The sequence below is a fragment of the Tinamus guttatus genome, unplaced genomic scaffold (assembly GCF_059628265.1).
Source record: "Tinamus guttatus ecotype Peru unplaced genomic scaffold, ASM5962826v1 Tinamus_guttatus_pri_ptg000208l, whole genome shotgun sequence".
Taxonomy (NCBI): domain Eukaryota; kingdom Metazoa; phylum Chordata; class Aves; order Tinamiformes; family Tinamidae; genus Tinamus; species Tinamus guttatus.
The window spans coordinates 527,565-552,722 of NW_028288742.1; the positions used below are offsets into that span (position 1 = coordinate 527,565).

Below are 25,158 nucleotides of genomic sequence, written 5' to 3' on the forward strand. Positions count from 1 at the left end.
TACCCATAAATCAATAGAGACACTCATCTGACTGCTGTGCTTACCACTATATTCTTTGGGAAAGATATTCTCCCTTTCTTTCAAGGCATGAATGTTTGCAGTAACAGCATAAATGTTGTCTTCAAATCTCCTGTTATATCACTTAATCTTTCACATTTATTTTACGTAGGGGTGCTTGTGTAACTGTATGTACAGCCACAACTGCCAAAACAGGCCTGTCGGTGTTTGTTCACCTGCTGCAGCAATTGTCCAAACTGACACTATTGAAAAACACCCTATTACACTAGGGTAGCCTTGACAGTCCTCTCTCGGATTAGCTGGAAATGCAGTGAGAACTGGCCATATTTCTCCTATTCTCAGTGATCCCACTTTCAAGAGCTGTTACAAGTACAAGAGTTGGTACAAGTAATCAACTGTATAAACTTGCTTTCGGAAAAAAAAAAAAAGTGTTAGGAAAAGTAAGTTTCAGTATGAAATTCTATTATTTGAAATGCTTAGAGTACCGCTTAAGCATCTAAGTGTAAACTATTTGTATCAGTTCTATCAGTCTATACAAAGAACTGCATACGCAAAAAGAAATGAAAGCATACCATGCTCTTAAAGGACGTATGAATTATTGACTTTTATTTATGGTTAGTTATCCATTTTCCTATATAAATTATGCTTGGAGGTGTGAAAAGTTAATTCCTTAATATAGAGATTTTCCAAGACTAGGGTAGGCAACTGAACACAATATTACACACCATACTGTATTGTCCTTTCACAGACACGTGCTGTTCACACGCAAAAATCATGCAGATGAGTTTCCAATACTTCTTCCCCAGGTTTTGCCTAGTTGTTATGTTTACAGGCCTCAGGAAGATCTTTTTCTAAATGATCTCTGAACTGAAAGCCACAACGCAATGCTTTAGAGGATACATTTAAAAAAAAAAAAACATGACTTCTCTCCACTAAGAAGTAAATATTCGTAAACATATTGGAAACTTCTTGCACTGATGAGTATCCAAGAGAGGAACATCTCTAGCCCTTATTTTTCATCTTAATTTGAAATTTCCAGAGATTTACTCTCTTCAAAAATCTCATTGCGAAAGAATCCTGACCTTACCAAAACATGCATTGGGGATAAGTCAACTTTAACTTCTCCAAATAGTCTAAAACAATCCCTGTCCATCCGTGCCATCACTTAAAAGAATTTTTATCTCATCTATTTAATTGCATTCCTGATCAAGAGAATATTTTGGAAGAGGAGCTGTCCTGCTACAATACACAGGCATCAGAGCAACTTCTTCTTCACATCGTGATGCATCATGAACTTCTGAGACAATTTAACCAGGTTCCTACTAAACTCTGTGATTTCAGTAGACCACAGAAGTTACTTTATTGACCACTGCCCACAGCACAAGCTCCGATCATTTCTACTGCTTACTACAGCTTTAAATTATTGTTCCCTTTCTATTAGAAGCTACAGAGAGAAGGAAACATGTATTTAACCCATTAATAGACCAGAACACGGTGTTTTGTTTGTTGCTGACATTTTCATGTACTTTCTTTTTTCCCTACTGTAGGGGGGTAGTTGACTTTGACGAACTGCCATTCATTTTTTTGGAATGTGCAAGGCAAAAAGAACAAAACACTTTCCATAAATGAGCACACATTTTCAAATGATTTTGCTTCAGCCATGTTTGTGTATCTTTTTTGCATTCAAAAGACTTAAGGAAAATAATCCAGCTTTGCTGTCAAGAAACAGATGTACAGGTTTCCCCTCAAATTCCACCAAATAGCATTCCTTCTGCTTTCCTATCTGTAAATCAAAACTATCCCTATGTGTGATAGAAAAGTTCAAATACCACCTAATTTTAGAATACAGAATATGTTCTAGTGATAGCATGACTACTACAACAACATTATCTTCTAAAATTAATATTCTTTAAAAAAAAAAAAAAGTTCTACTTGTGTTTTGAACTTCCCTTACAACTCTGTTCCACTAAAATTCAGATTAAATATTCACTTTATCAATAATATACTTTCTATTACAGCCAATTTTCCATATGAACTTCTGACTAATAACTAAAAATAAGGGATATGGTTTACTATAATGATAGATCAAACTTTCACTTTATCTGTCTAAATGCACTGTAAATAAACCTGAACCAAGACATCACAGTTTGGAATTTCTAGATTAGACCATCTGCAAAATCTGAGCACTTCCAGCAAAGCATTTACTATCCATCATCAGTGAATGGTCTGCCAGCATCAATAGAACAAACAGAATCAATGGGAAAGGAGAAAGTAAACACAGAGAAGACAAAAACACTTGAAAGGCAGCAACAGAAATAATAAATGAAAAAGCAATTGTTGGGAGAAAAATAAAGAAAAAAGTGTGGCAAAGGTATTTAAGATTCAAGATTGATTTTAGCTTAAAACATACACAGACATATGCTAAGTATGTAGTAAGGCATCACTTCCATTCTTTTTTTGTTTGTTTGTTTGTAAGATACGAACATGACTGCTGGAAAAGAGAAGGTCTAATTGAAATTTGAGAGAGAGAACATCACAAGTTATTCAACCACCAACCTAGCCAAAAAACCCACAATTGTACAAGGGGCAACCAGTCATTTCCCCACGCAGCCCAGAGCAGACTACAGAACTACAGGAAGGTTGCCCTGCTAGCTAGGGTTTGAATGGGTGGGCAGGAATGGGTAGATACTGAACTTCACCAGGCTGGAGTTACCTGTTCAGGCGGCTTTGGCTGAGCTGAGGAACCCAAGGGAGGCCAACAGCAGGAGAGTGAGCAGAAGCACCTTCCCGAAAGCCTCGGAGGCCACGGCCAGGTGACAAGCGTACAGTCACCTCACCAGCATGAGCAACTGGAATCCGCCACAGTTACGGACATCTTGCTCCCTTCCTCAAATGCCCCTTGAAGGCATATACAGGATCGTACAGAAAAAATAAAAAATAAATATGGAGTGTTAGGAAATCCTGGTGTCTGTTAAAGGGAAAAAAATACTAGAAGAAAAACAGAAGATGCACTGGCAAAACTGACAACTCATTCAGAAACAAAGGGAATCTCTTCTACCAAGGTCTTAGAATTGCAAAGGAGGTTGCATTTTTGTTTGCATTCTTTAGCGGGAAGTTTCAAGAGGTTAAGAGAGTCTAATCGGACCTTATGCACGACCTAGCACAAAGAGCATCCTCTAATGCTGCAGCAAGCTTAGGACTCGTAGTTGGTTTGGAAGGAACCCTCTCCACATCCTTCTCCCTCCTCCCAAAAAAATCTAATCTCTCTGCATGCATTTGTAGTGATACATCCCCTTTCACTGGAGATATTACCGCCATGCAACTGGAAGTTACCCAAGAAACCTGAGAAGAATTCCTTCTTTGGGGAAGAAAAAACAATATACCTCTTATAGCGCTTTCAAATCCTAGTTAAAGCATTGGCTTATAGGAGGCTACACTGAAATCAATGTAAGTTTTAACTGATTTCACTAAACAAAGTGGCCCTGTGTTTATTAGATTTCTTTCCTCTCAAAGGAGCAAGGCATTTGCTAATTCATGCAAACCAACAACAGGTCACATACCTGTCCTCACATGAGCAGAGAGAGATTTTAAAAAAAGACCACTCCAGTTACCTAGATCAGTTAAACCATTTGCTACTGTGAATTTACATTTAAGGGAGAAATTCTTTAGAAGTATTTAGGTCACAAATCCTTTTCATCAGTGGCATCTGGTATTAGAATTGTGGGCATCTGCCATTTAATGTTTTGTGCTAAAAGTAGAAACAGCTTATCCTTAATAAGTATTTAGTATACTGCATATGACTTGGCCAACAGATTAAATTTCACAGCTGTTTATGAAATCCATTTCTTTGAAAAATCAGGGCTCAAAGGTACACCTACGTGAATTCACAACATCAACTTCTACCTTACCAGAGAGGTCATCATAAACTTAGAACTCTGATAACTCCTTCAGATGAAGGGACTATGGTGATGTGAGAACAACAAAAGCCAAAGTTTCACCATACACAAGGTTTTGATTTAGAAAGGGTCTATTACGGAGTGTTATGAAAAAGATAGCCCTGTCGCTGGATGAAGAGGAAGCAGAGTTGGTGTAGCCAAAGGAAGTGCTTTATCATCCCATCCCTGCAGCCTGCCCAGCAGAGTGTTGATTAAAGAGAGGCCAGCACACCTGAATCCTGCCTTCCACAGATGGCTCCCATCAGGGGTGCTGGCAGCTAGCTCATTAAGAGTACCTTGAGAGCAGCGCAGTCTCTTACACCTTTATGCAAGCCAGGAAATAGAGCAGTAAGCTTTTGAGCCTATGAAATATTTGGCATTGCATTGGTTTCCCCAGAGATCCTTGAGCTAGAGTGAAGCATTAGGGGTAAAAGCCAAGATTTGTCAGCATTTTAGTACAAAGTAGAAAATGTGCCAAAAAAATGAAGTACATGGTTAATCTATGAGCTGTGCAGCAGCACCCTTCCAAGCATATTCTACAAGAGGTATATCAGGAACAGTTCTGTCAGCTGGAACTGACCCCACAGAGAACATAATGAGATGTTAACTAATCAAATACACTATAAATCAGTCTTTGCCTTCCTTAAAAGAACACTGAAGTTTCGGAAGAGTTGTTCTCATAGTAGGTTTGTCTTACAGGCAAGTAACTGTCCATGTTTTTTTCCTTTCATCTAGGCACGTTTTGCATATAACCTATATTTGGAGAGCGCACTATGCTCTATGTCTCTGCTTTCACACTTCTTGAGCCCATCTTAGCTGGTGACAGAAGAGGAAGGTTTATTGATTGTGGAGCTCCGGGCCTGGAAGGCTGCCTTCTTCTGTCACTCAGGAAGCAGACAGCAGAGCTAGTAAAATAGCTGCTGTTCATCTTCGGCTGGTTCATGCAGACATAACTCCTAGTTCTAGCTAAGAGGAGTTAGGCTGTCACAGGCAGGCTGGAGCTCCTCACTTCACTAGGCAGACACGACTCTCCGTTGCGCGCGTTCTCACAGATCCTAGGACTGTACTAATAATAATAATCCACATTTGCAACTAACATTATAATTCACAAGTTAACACGGAGACACACACACACAGACTCTTCAATAAAAACTAAAATTAGGCTTTTCAAGTTAGATTTAAACCTGAATTCACCATCCTGATTTGAAGAGGATTACCGTATATAGCACAAGGGGATCTATATCTATTAATATCCTACTATTAATCATGCTATTGCGAAATTGGTAGCAGATTTTCCTTCAATTTTTCAGGGCATGTAGATTTTAAAACAAATATATTATCTGATTGTTTATATACATCTGAGCTATTCCAACACAGTAGTTTCTAAACATTTTACAGTCTAGTTAAAAAAAATCAGAACTGATGTTATTTCCATTTTATAGGTGAGAACCTAAGACACAGAGAGACTATCAGGTATTCTCAAGGTTAAAAAGAAAGGCCGTGCAGAAACAGCCCTCACAGTTCAGGCTACACACACACACACATCTACACTACAGTCACTCTTCTTAGAATAACTTGCCAGAAATAAAAGTACTTTATAAAATCAGTATTAACACACAAATATTTCTATATGAAACAAACTGATAACGTTTATTTCATTCACTGAAAGTTAACATTATTGCTTTTAACTCTAAAGACAATTTCAACACACTGAATAAACAGCATTTTCTGCTGACGCATCTAAATGCTTCAATATTGCAAAGAAAAGTAATTCTGAGATTTCTTATACTAAAAAGATGCCTCAGATTTTCTCATCAACCCAAACAGTTCAACAAAGAAAACTCATACAAATTCATAACATTTGTCTTGCTTTTCTATTTCTATTCTTAGCTTCTCTGTGATTCTCCCTTGCTGATCACTGCTTGTGAAGAACATCAGGGGGCAAATACAGCTGAACGGACCCAACGATGGCAGTAGTCTTGCTTTCAGCTGGACACTGCACTAGATCATCTCCAGATGTTTCTTTCAACCAACCTTTCCACGATCTTTTGACTACAAGCAGTGGTACTGAACTGTAAAACCGCAAACAATTTTAATCTGGTTATAAAATGTGTCGGAAATCTCAAGTCTCATTAAGCAGGATTAAGACATTCAGACAAGCTTTGGTTCTTTATCTAGTTGTTCTACTGTTTTCAGAGTCATTAAACATCCTGCTGAACATAACTAAAAGCAGTTCTTGATCTATCAGAATGATGATGTCATGGACTGCCAGCATTAACGTTGCTGCAAGCCATACCTTTTCCTTCACCCAGAAACGGTAGGTCAACTATTTTGTAAAAATACTGAAAAAGTCACATTCGCTTTTTCTATATACAGTAATTTTTGTTATTTCCAATAATTTTTGATATTTCCAGTCTGTAATTTCAAGACAAGTGGACTTTTCCAATGTATTATTTTCTCTACTTTTAGTGCATCTCCTCTCATCTCTCCTCTTCAAAATGCATGGTTCTAAAGAATACAACAGCATAAGGAAAGGGGTGGGAAAATGATAATTTTAACATTTCCCAACTAGTGCACCGATCTCAAATGGCATATCTCAGGTGATAGGGTTGCAAGCCAAACACCTGCACATCCTATACTCTCATGACACTACCATGTCACTTCATTGCTGCAGGCACTTTCACATTTTAAGAAGGTGATTTGTTCCCAGTTCTGCATAAGCATGCAAGCAGAGCACATTCTCCTGATGAAAAATATATTCCAAGAGCTCAGAATACACTATTATTTACCAGTTGATTTACAAGAACCTCACGCACATATTGAGAAATTTAGACATCCAGCTTCTTTAATTAGCAGAGCTTACATATTGGGAGCATGGCAAGAAACAGCAAGACGAGAGGAAGGATAAGGCAGCAACCAAAGTAGTACACTTTGGGTAATAAGAAGCCACAAGACACTAGATTTTTAGAGAGATTTTTTAAGGCCTCACAGGAAGGGATCAGAAGACAAAAACTTCCCTGAAACTTAGCAGTAGCTTTTACGTACAGAACATTTTCAGTTGCATCACAATAAACTGGAGAGGTAACTTATGTCTGGGCTTGCAAATTAAATCATCTTTCCCTTCTCTTTCCCCCTGCCACAATGCAGGTTTGCTGAAGAATAATTCCAAATTTTCAGAATGTTCCTATCAACCCTTCAGCAACACGTCCCCTACTTCACATAGATATCATAAGCTCTCCATTTCCAAACGCATTTGCTTTTTAGGAGTTCATTCCACTTTGCAGTGTAGAATCACGTCTGGATAACTGAACAAGGTGTAGATCAATTTGGCAAGTTACCCTGAAACAAAAAACAAACAAGCTTCTGCAGAAAACTTATGAGCAAGTGGATGGCATTGCCCAACACTAAAGTACAGCAGAACAACTATACAGCAAACAGAAGCCTGAGGGTAGCTCCTACGCAAGTCCTATGAAACCTAAATGAAAAGGAAAGGCACCATCGCTCTGAGAGCAACTCATTATTTTAGATAGGCCTGTTTTTTAGATCTCTGGTTGACATACAACAAAACAGACTAGATGTTGAGAATCCCAAAACCCAGAAAATTTCAACATTCTAGATCTCAAAGGCAGTACTCAAAAAGTATTATGCTCAGTCATTTGCGGCTTAAAAAAAAAAAAAAAAACTATTCCAATGTTTTCAGAAACTGAGTAAAAAACCTGTTCATTGTCACTCCGAATATAAAGCTCATCTCTTCAAATGCATCCGTTTACCAAGATCTAGATTTTAGTCGCGTACCTCAAACATCTATAAAAATCGATGATAAAACTATCAGATACATAATCTCCCTGCTGTGTGTTTAAATGACTTGCAAAGTACTCTGTGTCCTTGGAATAAATTGACTCAAATACAAGAGTACAAGATGCAAGATAACCAGAGAGATCAATAGACTAATGCGCAGGTAAGCAGTGGAGCCAACAGAACCTTATCAGTGGCAAAGCAAGTAGTTAAATATAAATGCTGCATGGCCCAAGATCACCACACTGATAGATTAAAATGGCATCAACCACTAATTTAAAATGCTAATGAGTACACCTGCAAGAAAGTCATCAAATGGCAAATGCTACCACACGCGAAATAGAGGCATCCGTGAAAATTATCATCAATAAAATAGATTTTATACCCAATAAACAAAGCCCAATTCCATTAAAAAGTCAATTTGTGTGGGGGGGGGGGCAGGAGGGAGATGGAACAGGACTTTTTGTTCAGAGCAAAATTTATATCTGTTAGTTTACAAAATACTGACACAAAGCAGTTGGGAAAAAGAAAAGTGAACAAGATTTGATTCTAGTGTTAGGCAGTTGCATGATGCTGCCTCCAGGGTTCAAAAAAAAAATTGCTTAAAAACTTTTCAGTAAATATCACAGACAGACTGGGGTAAAAATGAAAAGCATGAGCAATTTCTGAATTTCTGCCTCTGGTGCATCAGCTTCACCACCTCTTTACATGCAGAAAGCATTTCAGAAGGAAACTAATGAATCTTCAAACCCAGACCTTTAGCTGCTGTATCCATTAGGTTCATGCCTGCTTCAGCTTGCAAACCTGTGTTGCTCGTACGCAGAACGCTCTGCACTGCAAGAGGAGGTTTCAAACCTGACCAGAGTAAAAGGCAGCACTGTAAAGTGCACCCGCTCGCTGGTGGATCAAGAGACAAACTGCATCCCGTTCGCCTTCGCGGAGCCGCAGGAAAGCGCTGCGAGAGGAGAGGGCAGCCCCGCTGCCCCGGCGTCACGGGGGCGCTGAAGGCTTCACTCCGTTGGGAAGCGGGGCCTGCCTTGTAACAGGCCTCAGACAACTTCCTCGGACCAATACAGAGTGGTTATTCGTACCGAACCAGAGTTAAGCACACAGCGTATGTAGAAAAGCACCAACATATTTTCTAGCGGGTTTAGGACTTAGCAGCAGCTCGTAAGCACAAGATCTGAAGCAGTGGCAACGTCAAGCATACACTGGCCTGGATATTTATATGGATCAGTTGGTCACAGAGTTATAGAAATACTGGTCCAGACCAGTCCAAAAGGGTCATGTCTGCACAAATGCAAGGCTTACGATGACCAGAAATTGAAATGGCTAATGCAAATGGTTATACAGATTCATGTGTCATTCTGTCAACATAATTTCAAAACTTAAGAGCCTCTCAAAATGAACAGTAAAGATTTCTATAACAACCATAAGTAAGGATAATCAGCAGTTCACATATTTGTTCTTGCAAATTTGTATACAACAGCCAAAACTCTTTTGGTAATATGTTCTCCTAAATATGTCCTCTCCAACAAGATAATTTGACATAACATAATAATACGGTAATTAGATATTTGTCTTAGCTTGACGAATGAAGTTCTTTCATGTTGTTTGGAAAGACCTAAACTGTACACAGAAATCCATTAATTCATCCACCAGATTAGTGTTTTCAAAAATTACTTGAATTGCTTAAAGACTTCTGTACCAACAGGCGCGACTTTTGAAGAGTCATGTCAAAGCAAAGCCAAGGGTGTACAGCTTAGCTTTCCATCATCTAAACAGCTTCTCTAATAAATAAAAAGCATCAAAAGAATATACTAAGGGAAACAATTTAAAAACTTAATTTGATATTGCAAATTACTTAAAAAACAGGAATTCAAACTACAAAAATGAAAGAAAATAATACAAACAGTTCCTATGGAAAAGTCAAAGTGAGATTAATCATTAAAAAGCATATACAATATTCCCCTTACCATTGTAAAGAAAGTTCCTTTCTCTCAAAAGGCTCTAATTTAAAGACAAAATTCAGAAACTGCAAATTCCACTTCAGGAACAGAGAATGGAAATAAATCTGTGACATTAACACAGCACCGTCAAGCTTTAAGATGCAGCAGTACTCTGCAGAAAAAAAATCAATTTGTCAGGCCATGAGATGAAGAGCACTTTCTATGACCTTCTTAGTGACGCGCAGACAATCAAAGACTGTTCATCTGTACTACAAAGTCTGGTGAGCACTGCGAGATAACAGACAGAGAAAAGTCTGAACAGGGAAAAATGAGAGATCTAGGCCCTTGTAGATTATTATTATTAAAATAAACTGGGAGGGGCTTTTCTTGCTTAGAATTTCTATTTCAGTAGCCTAAAAGTAGCAAACAGAACTACTTGCCCACAGTGATTAAGAGGACATCTGGTTCCAACAGAACTCCTGTGAATGTGACTTGCTCTTGTTACCTGGTTTGCTGTGTTGCAGCTTTCCCAGTCATGCTAGTTGGTTATCCTCAAAAATTTATATATATATTTGCATTCTCGCAATGGAATACTTCGCCTTTTAAGTCAGTGATGAGACCGCATTTGGAAATGTAAGAAGTGGTACAGGCAAATAAACTGCCTTTCATGTGCATCACAGTTCACTAGCATCAACAGAGTCAGCTGAAATACTTCAACTATTCTGAGCATCTAATCTGAGGTTCTTAGGGTCTCTCTGAGCATTGAAAATATCATTAATTTGGAAGAACGTTCTAATTATGCCCAGATTCATTCTGATTTATATATATATATATATATGTATGCATATATATATATATATATAAATAATTTAACAAGGGTTTTTGCCTGTATTCTTTTAAGTCAACTACAAAGTTCATGCTACTGCAGTCAGGCATCAGTCATAAAACTGAGGGGAAGACAGAAGTACTAATCACTTGTTTGCTAAAGGTCACAGTTCTTAATGGGGCCTCTTGGATTACACTCACCAACAGTCTCAGCCTGTACAAGTGACTATTTTTGGATAACAGCCATGGACACAATTCTCTGTTCCTAAACAGAGACAAATATAACCAGTCGGATCTGCTGTACTGGTTTATTATAGTCCATAGATCTTAGCCTATGGTGGAATTAAAAGGCAAATTCTTCTGGACTACTTTATTTTACAAAGGTTCTCTCAGATCTATCATCGTTCAACTTTTACTGTGAAGAATTTTGGTAACATACTAGTGATACTGCTGTTACTAACAGATATTAACAAGTAATTCCAACACATTACATCATATGCATCCATAGGTAAACAAACCTTCTAAGGTATAATTGTTTTTGTACAGTGAAAATTCAATGACCCTAAGACAAAGATATGAGTAGGTTGTGCTAATAACCCAGTAGTTATGTTATGAAGAGGCTTGAAGCTTATTGAAGGTTATTGAACATGGGTTTGTAACAGAAGCTCCCAAAAGTCCAAGCAGTACAGAATTATAGAGGCGTCAACAATTGAGGTATAAGATCATACTGGGACTCCAGTGCTGCAAACACAAATCATAAATGGTCAAACGTGCAGTAAAGGAACACAACATTGGGAGCTGGGAAAACCCTCAAAAAAAAATGGGAACAAATAAAGAAAGAACAAGTATTGAGACTTTGTTAGCAAATACATGAAAATAAAGCCAAGCAGCAACAAGAGCAAGCAGCAAGAAACTCTATCAACATCATACTCATTGAAGGACATCAGAGATGACTTGCTGTAAACCTTCACCCTCTTCTAGGAGAAAACTAGCACCCTGAGGAGCAAGGAGAAGTAGATCTAAGAAGCTAGAGAAAGAGGCAGATAGTAGAGAGCTCGTCTATTTTATTTTTTACTCTAGTAGCAATAATTGTATAATTAGACTTGTATGTGTTGGTGTCATACCAACTGCTCTAATAACAACTCTGATTAGATTAGCCTAAGAATAAATTCCTGGTTCTCTATACGCAGCCCACAAACTGCATGGGGTGTTTGGGCCCCCCATTCCTGAGGCTTAGTTGGAATCGGGATGCAATAAAATTATGTCAAAAGAAAAGAAAGTTTTGTTAGATGTTTGTTCTGAGCTGAAGCAGTGAAAGGCAAACTGAAAAGGTAAAAACAAATGTACAGTGGCTCACAAGAAGTAGGAGAAGGAAAAGCTTGACCAGCCTCAAACCACAATTTGCCACACACCTTGCTTGGACACAACCAGAAGCAGCACAAAACCCAATACATGATGAAACTTAAAATCCTGCACTGTCTAGGATCATGACTCAGCTTTATTAGCAGCAGGCAAGATTCTAACAAAACAATTTTATTTTATTAAAGTGATATTGATTCTAGTGTTATAACTCCAGAGATGTTACTTATAACTGAAAGAGATCACAGTTTTTGAGAGGTAACAATGTCTATAGCAAATATATTATTCTAGTATTATGGATTTTAGAAGTGACTCACTAAAGTGCCTCTGCTGCTATTTGACAAAAGCTTATGAGAAATGGACACTACTCCAAAGCAAGGAAGAAGTATTTTATATCATCTGGAAAGCTGGTAATTCCAGAGCGCACAGTTTTGAGGTAGATGAAGAGACTTGTATCTGCAGTTGAAGGAAGGACTCACTATGCAGAAGTACTACTCAAAAGCTTGAACAGATTTTAAGCTCTTCAAGAAAATATCACATAGATAACATACAATGAAATAATACTGTTTATTAAACACCCAAACTGCTGCTGCAGTTCTGGGAGAACATGCACTTGTGATAGCACAGCCTTTCCTCTACATAATTTTTTTCTTTTGCTCAAAGGTTAAACACTTCTATGCCTGGTTTTAATATCTAAAAGACAATAGACCATGGAATTATTAAAGTCATGTGGAAAGACCTCGTGAGAGGTAAATACCAACTGCATACAAAGATACAAAATGCAGACACAGTTTGGGGAATTAAACCACCATTAGCAGTAAGGCAGGTGCCAATATCAACTTAAGTGTGAAAAACACGAGTGCTAAGGAAAAGAAATAAATAAACTAGCTGTTTTTCAACTTTACTGATATTTCATAGGATCACTGCGTATGAAACTCCATAGGCTCATTCGAATCATCACAGCCTGAGCTAATATGACTAATGAATAAGGATTGAAAGAGTGGCCTACTGACATAGTGTATCTCACAGCAATATACTGTACCATTCAATTGCATTATCTAAAAAGAAAGAAATAAAGTCACATTATATTTGCCCTAAATTTAAGAGCCCTTTGCTTACACTTGCCAAAATACTTATTCAGTATTCTGATTATATTTAACCTGTTAGAAAGCAAAATCTCAAAAACATGCTCCCACATATTGCTTTAGTTACACATTTCCTCTGTTCTTTTAGCAGCAAAAGAACACCCTAAAGAGGGATACTGCAAAGAGTTTCATGTTAAACACAGCATTTATAGATGTTAGAGAAGTGAGATTAGGCTGCGCTGGTGAGGAGACACAAGATGCCATTCCATCAACGAGGGGCAGTTGCTTCCAGCATCCTGGCTTGTGTCAGCACCCATTTCTCCTAAACAATCTACTTGGGAAAACAGTTACAGATGCCATCTGGTCTTCACAGATGGGCCTACACTGTAGGCCATGTACATCTTTCATCTCTGTCATTATTCGCAGAAGAATTCAAAGCAGATAAGGAAACTGAAGGAAACCCCGCACCACGTGGGGATCAAGTCACTTATTAACAGGAGTGAAAAAAAATCTCCAGGCTGACGAAATTTCGCTCAGAAAGGATGCAGAATCTATTAGTTTGGAAGTCAAAAGATCAAATCTCTAATGAATCACATCACAGTGAAACTGTGAAACCCAAATGGAAAAAAGCTATGTCAGAAAAAAAAAAATGTGGCAGTGTTATTGCAGTACTGCTAACTATCACTGCATACTACCCATATGTCAAAAATAAAATTAATTTTATCTTCAGTGATTCTTTAAAGTCCAGCAGAATTATTTCCAAATTACAGATAGGAACAGAGACACAAACTACTTTTCAAACAGCACAGCAAAGCTATGAATCATATCCATGCCACCCCGTCCCCTTTTTTGAGCACATTACTTGCTTTTAGATACTCTCCTTGCTCTTACACAAACTTCATTCTGGCAATTTCACAAGAATCGCCCAGTCATGAAGAATTCACTGTTTTTACCGAAACGCACAGAGGAAGAGTCCTTGTTTTTCCCAACTCCCTAATCAAAAGTAGTGTATGTGGGTGGGGAGGAAGGTTGTTTACTTTTAAGACAAACATTGTTTCACTTACTATTAAAAATATTACCTCTTACTTACCTATTTCCTACGGAGTTATACACAGAATACCTGAAAAGCTTTCTTTTTACTTGGTACAAAGTGACTTATCTAAAATCATCCAGCAGCACAGCCTAGAGTTGAACCTGTTTCTCCTACACCTATTTCTCATCCATGATCACAGTGAATTTAGGGGGAGGCAATGAACTGAGCTGTATCAAAGCACAAGAGTGTACAACAGAAACACCACAAATCGTTTTAGCATTAGCAGAAAGCAGGGTTACTGGTGCCCCTCACTGCAACAATCTGCCAAGGCTTTTCCAATATATTCCAAAGCAGATGATCTCCCCAAGACTTCAGCCATTTCTTCCATTCAGGAAAAGGGTACTACATGGGCTAATGATTATTATCGCACTTAGTCTCACTCGCAGTGATTTTTTCTTTCTGGCATCAATGGTTAATGTTGTTATCTTAGGTCAATTGTGAAAACTCCTTCAGTTCATAAAACAGGAATTCATTCAAAAGTCATCATGATATTTACTTGCTTTGAAGGGAAATGAAAAATACATTGTGTCTGTTTCACGTGTTTGAGAAAGCACCTGTCCTAAGCACAGCTAACAAGGCAATAACACTGCACACTGAATGTTTGTGGTAGTACCCAACTCCAGTTAGCTAATACCTAGGCACTCAAATGTTCTATCTTATAAACATTATTCAACATAAAATGCAGAAGGAATGGGACAAAAACAGGCAGTCAACAGCATGCCTCCAACCAAAATAATCTAATAAAGATATTCAGGTCAACTGCAGACTACTCAGCTAAAATCCTTTTACCGTGTCTACATAGATTTATAACAAAGGACAAAAAGATGGGAGAAGGTAGAAAAGGTAAAACACACAGAAATCTGTTTCCTCTTGCTAAGGCCTTCCAGGATAACGAAGCACAAATTGACGTTTTAATCAAATCACATGAATCAGTGCACATTTTTATGCAAGCCCCAGTTCCATATTCTTAAGGTTATGCAATGATCATTCCATGCTTTGAGCTAAAAAATAATAAAAAATTGCTTAGTCTCAGCCTCTCCTGGTTCATCTCCCCAGGTCACTTTGCCATCTCCTGTTCTACAGATGGACTGCAGAGTTTTATGCACTGTACAGCTGCACAGAAATGATTTTTGTTGTTGTTGGTCTGCCTGTAGAATGTGAGGCCAAGCAGGCCACTACGTGTGACCAGAGTGCAGGCAACAGCCGTGGCTAGCCAGGCTGCAGAACACACAAGAAAAGGAAGAAGTTTTGCACCCTGGGAATTCCAGAGGGAATACAAACAGCATGAAAAGGCTTGAGCAACAATTTGACCAGGACACCATCATCAACACTTAACATGGAAGACGCTACTTAAAAGACCCTCATTCACTTGGTCCCCAGGGTCCCTCTTGGCAGCCCGTGGGCACTAGTTCACTGCTCGGGGAGGGGAGCACCCCGTAGTGAACCTCCAGTCCTGCCCAGGGCACCTGCACGCTCAGCTGGGGCCCATCCAACCCGGCTCGTCGGAGGGTATTTGCTAGGCAGGGGCATGATGGTATGACTAAAACACGCACATATTGCAAATGACAAAGCAACATGATGTTAAAGAGATATTCTTTCAACACCTGATTTTCAGTTTGTTCAAAGATGAAACACTGGATGTCCTTTAAGATTACCAAGAACAAGCCCCACATAATGATGCAGTTAGGAAAGACACAACAACCAGGATTCCTGTTCAAGGAGGGACAAGACAAATGGCAAGGCAAAGTTGGGATGGGAGGAGAAATGGACACACAGTATCACACAGAATCACACAGAATGTTTAAGGTTGGAAGGGACCTCTAGAGAACATCTAGTCCAAATATTGTCCTAATCAGTACTGTGCTAATACCCTTCCCTTCAACATAAACTGGCACCTCAGCATCCGTGCTCAACTTCATTTAGATCAACAAACATCAGTGGCTTGGAAGGCAAGGCTAAGAACTTCAGCAGCAATGGAAAGCTGTAAATTTACACCTACATAATAGGTCACATTTTGTGTAACTTAAAATGAGGCCTCCTACACAGAACTAGAAACAATGACCAAATCCAGTGTTAGAGAATCAAAGCCATTTCTCAATTTCTAGAAAGAAAAAAAGAAAAGAAAAACCTCATAAAACAGAAGACTCTTTACTTAAGACAGCATCAGCAATGGCTTGCTTGACCAATTACGTACTAGAGTTGCTTTTAAATGTTTGGTGACATCTGCCAATACATGGATATAAATAAATACAAAGAAAGCTATATATACATATAACATACCAATATGTTATATTTAACTATACTATAGCTATATATAAATAGAACATATCTACCTGCTGTTCTCCTGAAAATATACCACAACAAGACACAAATAATATCTTGATATGAGAATTACACGTTGTTTTGCAGACAGACACCTAAACATCCAAAATTAATTCAAAAGAACTGCCATTAATGGTGAAGAGAAGACCAGATCAGAAGCATTATTTTCCACAGTAAATTACCCTGAATGTGTCAGGTCACAAGTGTCTGTCAAACAGAGCAGCTGAGTAAACTTTGAAAAGACTTTCTTAAAGCAGAGATGTCATTCACATACTACAGTTCTCTAGGAAATGAGCATCACTTGAAGAGACGATTGCAGATTACGCAATTCATCATTTAGTTCTGTTTTCTATGTGCCAAAGATATTTTCCTCTCCTCTGGAAACCAAACCAATGCATTAGTCCTAGAGGGAGGTAGTGCAGCTCTTTTCTTCTGATGTACACTCGTGTTGCCTCCAGACAACAGGAACTAGGATCTAAATATTTCATTCAGGTAGAGAAGTGTGATGATTACACTGAGTAATAGACATGATTTGTGAAAAGGCAATAAAAACCTTTAGTTCCCAGTGACTTGAATGAGATTTATGGTTGCTAAGTAATTCTGAAAATAAGAGTTAGACTTTTTAAATCTAGTAATACTGGAAGCAGATGGCTATTAACACTTGTTGTTTAGAGCATTCTACTTGGTTAAAACTCAATTTCTACAATCACAATACTTCAGTATTTAATGTAATACTTGTGCCAGCAACACTAAACATGCTAACATTCACAATTTTGTGATACAGACACAAAATGTTGGTTTCTGCTCTCAACAGGCAAAGGAGGTATAAAGACAGAGCATACTTATTTTAAAACACCTATCTCAAGTCAGTCTCATTTAGATTATTTGATTTTTTTCCATTCCTTTTTTTAATGTAAATTTTACTTCAAATGTACTAGCATGATTCCCACTGGCATAAAGAGATGCTGTGAATCTGCATCCGAGGGCAGAGTCTAGCTCACAGAGCATTAATACGTCTTAAAAACTGTAGCTCTGTGAAGTGTAGGTGTTGAGAAGCAAGATTATGCATTTCTTTCAAAAGGCATAGAGTAAACTGCTTATTCAATCTGATAGAAAAATAGTTCAGAAAAAAAAATAAAGTTTTTTCTCCAAAATCTAGGGCACTTTTAAATAACAGGTATTCAAAATACTTCATTCCTGAAAACAGAATCTCAAAGAACAAAGAGATACAGATCTATTTTAGCTGCTCTGCATACAGAAAGGAATGAATCCTAGACAGAAATACATGCAATTCACTTCTACAATGTGGAAGACCTAACACAATAGTGTCATACCATATTCTAGCAGCTACTTTCAGAGACTATTGTATACTCAAATGCCTATTAAAAGAAGCTTTCTATTCATATTTATGCATATTATGATAAATTCTGGATCAATAAACAGGTTACAGTACAAGTTGGTTTGGCTGGCCTAATATGCTTTTCAAAATAAATTCCATCCAAGCTGTTTGTTTTTTTTTTTTTTTTTTTTTTAAACTGTGACCTTGTTATTTAATCAAAAAGGAGGGAATTTAAACAAAAGCACAATGATCACTGAAGAAACATACCACTAACACTCCTCATGCCACCGACTGCAGATCCCACAGGGGGAAAGCAGCCCCACAGCCCTGCAACCATTTGCTGTGGCACTGGGGACTGATGCGAGGATGTCTGCTAGTGCTGATCTGCTTGCTCGACCAGAATACTAAAATACTGCCAGTATGCACATATGCAAATATGTGTACATTATGCAGGCATCTACTTCATCCAAAATAAATGGAACAGAAAGGGGAAAAAACGTTCCTTCGGTGTTTCAGGGAGCAATTTTCACTTTTGGCTACATAATTCTTGTACATCTGAATTGCATTAGGATGAGGTCCTCTTTGCTTGATACCTCTTCCTCTGTGGCATGACTTCACTGCCATGGCCACATTTCTCTTTGGCTAGTTCATGCGGTCTATTCAACTTCTGGTTAAGATTTTTGAGAACAAAACCTCACCTCTTCAGCATCAGCACAATGTGACTAATCCGTATAGACTGTCCTAAAAGTCCCATTGCATGATTTTTCATTTGAACAATACTGTGGATCTAATATATTTCAAATGTCATTCAGCAATTATTGCAGATATCCTTAGTTGATCAGAAAAAGCACAATTATCAAAAAACTCTTGAAAAACAGGCAACTGAGTTATACACCTTAAACAGAAAAAGATATTTTTATATATATACACATATGCATTACAGTGTCATTTTTCCAGTTCCTGCTTATCAGTTTTAAACTTTTTGCTAAAAGTATCTTTGAAGAAAGAGCAGGTGACAGCAAGAGAGAAAAAAAGGCAGAGTGACCTCTCTGCAGCTTTCAGAGCCCTGTTCACCTCCACAGGAAAAAAAAAAAAAAAAAAGAAAGAAAAAAGAAAAAAAAGAAAGAAAGAAAAAAACCACTTCTCCAACACTCAGACCATAGCGCTGTCTTCCCAGAGACACGCAGAGCGTTACAATCAAGTTGAGAAACACATCGCAGCACACAGGCACAAAACAAGTAACCTCCACATATCAGGAGGCTAAATAATCCAGAGATTATGAACTAATTCCCACAGCAAGGTACCGTAACAGGGGAGTAGGATTCCCCCCTCAAAAAAAGATCTCTTATGGAACTATTCCTAGAATAACTCAGTGCTCATGTTACAGATCAGCTTCTTATTTTGTGAAGCTCAGTGCAAGCTGAAAAAAAAAAAAAAAAAACTACCTCATAAGCAAGGAAAAAGTACAGTTAGTTCTGCACTCCCACATCTTAAAAGTCTTTGGAATTCAAATTTAAACATACATTTTATTTGCATTTTTTCCAACAATTTAGTTTCACAGACTGCAATACAGAGATGTTTAAATTTGGAATTAGTTTGGGGTTCTTCCTCCCTCCTTTTTTTTTTTTTTTTTTTTTTTTTTTTAAATGCCAAGCTCCTGTGCCTGTCAGTTAGGGAGTGTTTTCCCGCAGAAGTTTCACGGCCAGGAACAGCAGCCTGTTCCTGCTCCACGGTGCTGACAATCCTGCTCCTTGGTCAGCCGCTCTCGGAGAAACCCCAGGCACTTCTCACTCTCTACTTGAAGCACCAGTTCCAAATTCACTCTCAGACAGACCAGCTCCAAGCAGCTTCCTGGGCAACTTCATGCCTGACTATCTATTCCAGTCATTCTTAAAACCGTCCTACTTTTGTAAACAGACCAACTTTTGTATCTCCCAGCTCTTTTATAGCTGCTGTCAACAAAGACCAAAGCGATCCTTTCACTACAATCAAATCATACATGATGTTTTGTGCTTTTACTTTATCGGACCATTAGTCTCCTGTTCACAGACAGGCACATCTGAAACTTTCCCTTGATTTTTTTTTTCCCCCTCACGTCAGATAGTCCTGTCTACTCTGCTCCTAACATTTGGTTAGTGATTGCTGAATTGGAAAGATAGCCAGATCTTAAGAAGGTGTATCTACACATGAGTGTTTAAATGCAGTCTCATTATATATGTTCATCTCAGCTTTAATGGGAATTTTGCAAATGTCATCATACGATACTGGTGATCACAAGAACTCCTGCACTCCACAGAGCGCGGCGCGAGCCTGAAAGAGAAGAAAACAAAACCCAAACTCCAAAACAAAAAATTTCTGACTCTGTGTTGCACGTCACTATCGATGGCATCATTGTTTCCATGGTTACAAATGTAGACCGCTTCCAAGGAAAAAGAGAGAAACTAAAAATGACAATGCACAATGAAACCTGGCACGGTTTCAGACAGCGCATGTGGGACGGAGAGAGGAAGCAACGTAGTGGCCTGGAATTCTGTGGGGTTTTGCATTTGACGGCACCGCCAGCGATCCCGGCACATTGAGCTCAGAACAGTCAGAAGCAGCAAACGTCGCCCTGCAAACTCACCTCACACATTTCTACACCCACTGGAAGGAAGAGGAGAATTAGAAAGGAAGAAATACAGGAAATATACCATGCAAAGGGCACTGCACACTATCCAGTACTGTTTTATCTTTCAGTATTCAATTCTTGATCTCTAAATAAGTTATTACCTGTGTAAAAGCCTACTCATATCAACCAACTACTCTGGAATTATGACAAATCCCCATAACTTTCCTACTGGATAGGGAGGTAAATTCTTTTCTTTCTACGGGTGGAACTCTTGAGGTCCACAAACATGGACCTATCTCAGTCGATTCTTTATTTGTAAGAGTCATAATAAAACCTTGATGTGAATGCAAGCCCTGCATGAACGGCAGCAGCACCACTCCTCAGGTGAGCAAAGGGCATAATGCAGAGTTGCTCTAGTTAAGTTTCAAAAAACGTAACTCTCGCACCCTAGTTTGCATCAGCATTCGCATTGACGTTGTAATAACAAGTTCAGTAACATTCACCGACAGCAAGAAGCCATCAGAGTTTGTGATGGTATGTTCACACTCGCGTGGTATCAGGCTCATTCTTCCCTATCAAAGAGGGGAATCCCACTTATTATGCCCTTCTTTGATCTTACAAGCTCTAAGGAATACAGTTACCTGTTATAGCATTTTCTTCCAATCGTTTTTCTTTAAGTGAAAACTTGATAAAAGACACACCAGAACACAGTTTTATCCATATTCTACACCGAAAGCCACATTTGGTAGAGGCAAGAGAGAGAAGAACGCCTTTTAGAGGATGGTTGTCACCATTTCCTCAAATGTTGTCATTGCATGACTGTTGCTCCTTTGCCACACCTACCCCACTTCAGAGGCATTGCTTCTATGTAGAATATGGGATCACGCTAAATTAAGAAGTAGCTCCACATTACAGATCTGCCTTTGGCATACATGGGGGCTGGCATATCTGACCTTCAGCAGTTGACACAAGAACAGAGCAAACACCTCATTATCTTCATTATAGCAGCGAAAGCCCCAACTTCAGGAATTCTGATCAGCTCCGACCAAACCTAATTTAACATTCAGGGCAGCAAGGAAAGTAGAGAATCAATATCTCAATCACAAGAATATTACTATTCAGAGCAGGCTAATCCTCCTCTTCCTACTACTACTAGTACTACAAAAAATTGGCTATCGTCTCCCAGCTGAAGTAACTCAGGCAGCCATACAATAAACATTAAACTTGCAAATTAGAACTACTAATCCTTGAAGCAAATGCTCGGCTGAAAACACAAGCAAAGAGAAAAACCAAAGTGATAAACAAATGTCCAGTAGCAGAAGCAGCTCTAACATGGAAGCTTTCCTCAAAAGATAACTCATTCTTTTAAATTACTTGTGATAGGCACCAGACAAACCAAATACAGGTCAGGCTCTGCAACTTGGAAAAATTTCACAGGGCTTACAGTACAACTCGAGCTTTTTTAAGATCCAGCTTCCAGCAACCAAGTTAATGTGGCTGAAGAATGAGGTATTTATCTGAGCAACTTGTGATGCTCAAAAACGAAGGATTCTAGTGTGCTGCCATGTCTTCTAATGGCTGATTGAAACGGACTCTGTTGGAGTGGAAGTAAAAGAAGGGTTTTGTTTTTTTTTTAAACATTTTTATGTTTGCTTCAAACTACAAGCTAAAAAAAAAATGCAGGACTTGTGCTAAGGTATGTCAGCATCAACTATGAGTAACATTTCATTATTTAATAATTATGCTGATAGCCAAAAAAAAGAACAATGCAACTGACAGTCTATTCAAATAAAAAGTATCCCCCAAGGCATAACACTGACATGCATGCATCTTAAGAGGCAATGTAAAAATGATATAAGGAACTATTTATCCGTACTACTGTCTTTTCCATCAAAAAATAAATAAAAAAAGAGAAAAAGTTGTGTGTGTACTGAATATTTAATCATAATATTCTATACTGAATTTTAAAAAATATTTCAGATCTGAAAGCAAAATGCAATGAAACCTTTGCATTTGTCCTTATCTATGAATAGACACTACTAAAAAAAAAAATCTATATTTTACTACCTTACGTTACAAGGCTTTCTTCTCTTTTTTTTTTCTCTCCAGATAAACAATCTTTCTTGAACTCCCAAAACAAAAAATTAACCAGCAGCCAACCACATGTAAGGGGAAAAAAAAATAAAAGAGAGAGAGAAAGAAAAACAATTTTTCACATGAGGAGTTTTCAGTCTAAATAAAGTCCAAAAATGACTCTATGATACAAGCCTTAACTATTGAATTTGTGAACACTATATCTTTGTATAGTAACACCAATTCAGACTTTAAATTTTCTGAATTGGGCACATCTCTCCAGCTCTGTGTGTTTTCGGTTTTTTTCTTCTGGTCCTCACAGAATCAGGGCTCTAATTCCATAGAGCTTAGAACGTGCTCAGTTGAGACTGAAGGTTACAGAGAGCGGCACAATTACCGCACTACAAAATTAGGTTTTAAGTAACTATAAGGCAAAATAGCTGCCTCTATTCAACACAGACAAATTCCAATTCTTTGCTATCCAAGAGATGTCCCATCCCATCCTTTGGGGTCACACTTACCACAAAACGTGTGCTATCCTATGTTGCATAATCCACTGGGAGAAAGCATTTCAGCATCTGCACATGTGAGCAACGATATCCAAAAGAAGAGATTTCTTTTCTTCTCCCTTCTGAAGCTAGCCCATACCACATTTACATATCTTTTTCTAACAGCTATTAATTTTTTAAAAAAATGGCAAAAAAGCTGGCAAATCTCTCTCTTTGTTCACTCAGCCCGGTGCTTTCATTCATAACACAATGACAGACAGATAAGTATTGTGTTTTCAAACGTATTTAAAAAAAAAAAAAAGCCTGTGATTTAGTTGTTGCTATTAAAGGATTATACTCAGAGATAACATATTCCAAATTGAAATGATTTCTACCTAATTAACCTTTTCTTTGCTCTAGACACAGAAGCTATAACACATTTGATTACAGTAGTACCAGGTGACTTGTAAACATATTATCTATTATTTTATAACCTATTGCTCAAATTGTGCTGAAGGAAGGAGGATTCAAAGTTTTCTTCCAGTAATGTAGCACCTGTCTGCACAATGTTTAATGATCCTACAGAATCTCTCCATGCTACAGAAATAAGTTGAGATCTACAAAAACAAATATTACCAGTAATATTGTAGGTCAGCTTTTTTCATGAATTTAGGACTCAGGAAGCCACATGCGCTTTAAAAATGACTACAGCAACATGAGGACTCTTGCTATACTGAAGGACACAAACGGGTACCATCCCTGTATCTGCAACCAACAAATAAGGGAGAAAACCTTTGAGACTGATGCTGCCAAGCGGACGATGCAGGAGCACATCTTGCCCCTCAATCCCAAATTCAAAATGCCCCTGATTTTCCAGCGTTTGTGCCACATATCTCAAGCTGCTTCTGAATCTGGAGGCTGCTTAGGGACAATGTCGAAGTTAGTAGAGAAGAGGCTTTTTCTGAATAAGGAAAATGACAAATAGGAAAAGAAATTCTTTTGATAGATCAAAAGTGTAAGAGCACAACGTAAGCTTTAGCATGCTGTGTTAAATATATGTAACATATCTTGACATATACATTTATGCACAAAATTCACTCATTTTGAAACACACTTGTGATGCGAATGGCAAAATGACACCATATTACTCCAGACCGACATTCCTATACATGTGGATACCCAAGTTAAGTTGATTCATTTTTAATCAGTTTTGCAAAAAGGGCCTGATTTTTCATAATAGAAAACACCATTAAAACTCAGTAAAGTCATCACTATATTTAAACACATGGACTAAAAAAAAAAAATGCATACATCAGACTTCAATTGGAAATAATTTTATACTTTCAGGGGGAAAAAAGAACTTACCACAATTAATGACAGCACCTCAGTTCACCTCATACCAGTTTGTCTTACTATCAAACTTGTATGAAGACTCAACAGAGCATATATTAGATGTTTTATGTTACACCTAACTCACAAAAATAAAAGTCAATGATTCCAAAAAAATGAAAGCATTGTTTTTGCACCTGCTAAAAACAACCACAAACAAGTTTAAACACACAGGACTCAAGGAATAAACAGGTAGTTACATGATAACATAATTCAATCTGTGAGCATAGAGTTATCTTTCTCCATTACCACTAGAATTTTTTTGATAAATGTAATTAAATTTTTATCAAAATACACAAAACTGCCAAGTGAAAAAACATATCAACCCATCTCAAAATCCCCAAGCTTTTACTGTCACTTAAATAAAAGGACAGTGGCTCCATTACTGGAGTTCAATGTCTGGAAATTCATATATTGATGTTATTAAAATAACTACATTAGAAATCCTTTTGCAGAGAGAATCCCTGGAGTGTATGGTTTTTCTTAAGTTCTGGTGATTGCAGATAAATAATACCTTTAATCTGTTATCCCCCCTCATATGAAATAAGTTAATGGTGCTGACTTCTCTACACTCTGAGACTCTCTGTCCCAGGGAAAGAAATGCAAAATACTGTAAGATGCAGCTAATATTGAGCTTTAAAATATTTGAATTCATTTTATAGATGTTACCGGGGATCACTGGTAAAAGGAAATAAATAAATAAAAATAAAAAACAGAATACTTTTCCAGTGTCATCACTACCACCTCTACGGCAACTTATAGGTATGCGATATGTAGAAAGTGAAATATACCAAAATATATCAAATAATTACAAAGAGGGAATTATCTTAGGCAGTTTAGATAACATAAGATAAAGTTTTAAACAAATTCCAAACCAGCT

At 37.9% G+C, this 25,158-nt stretch overlaps 1 protein-coding gene across 6 annotated transcripts in view; it reads right to left on the reverse strand.

Annotated features, from left to right (window-relative positions):
* Positions 1-25,158, reverse strand: part of RGS7 (regulator of G protein signaling 7) — a 223,181-nt gene that overhangs the window by 197,529 nt on the left and 494 nt on the right. The window lies entirely within an intron of this gene.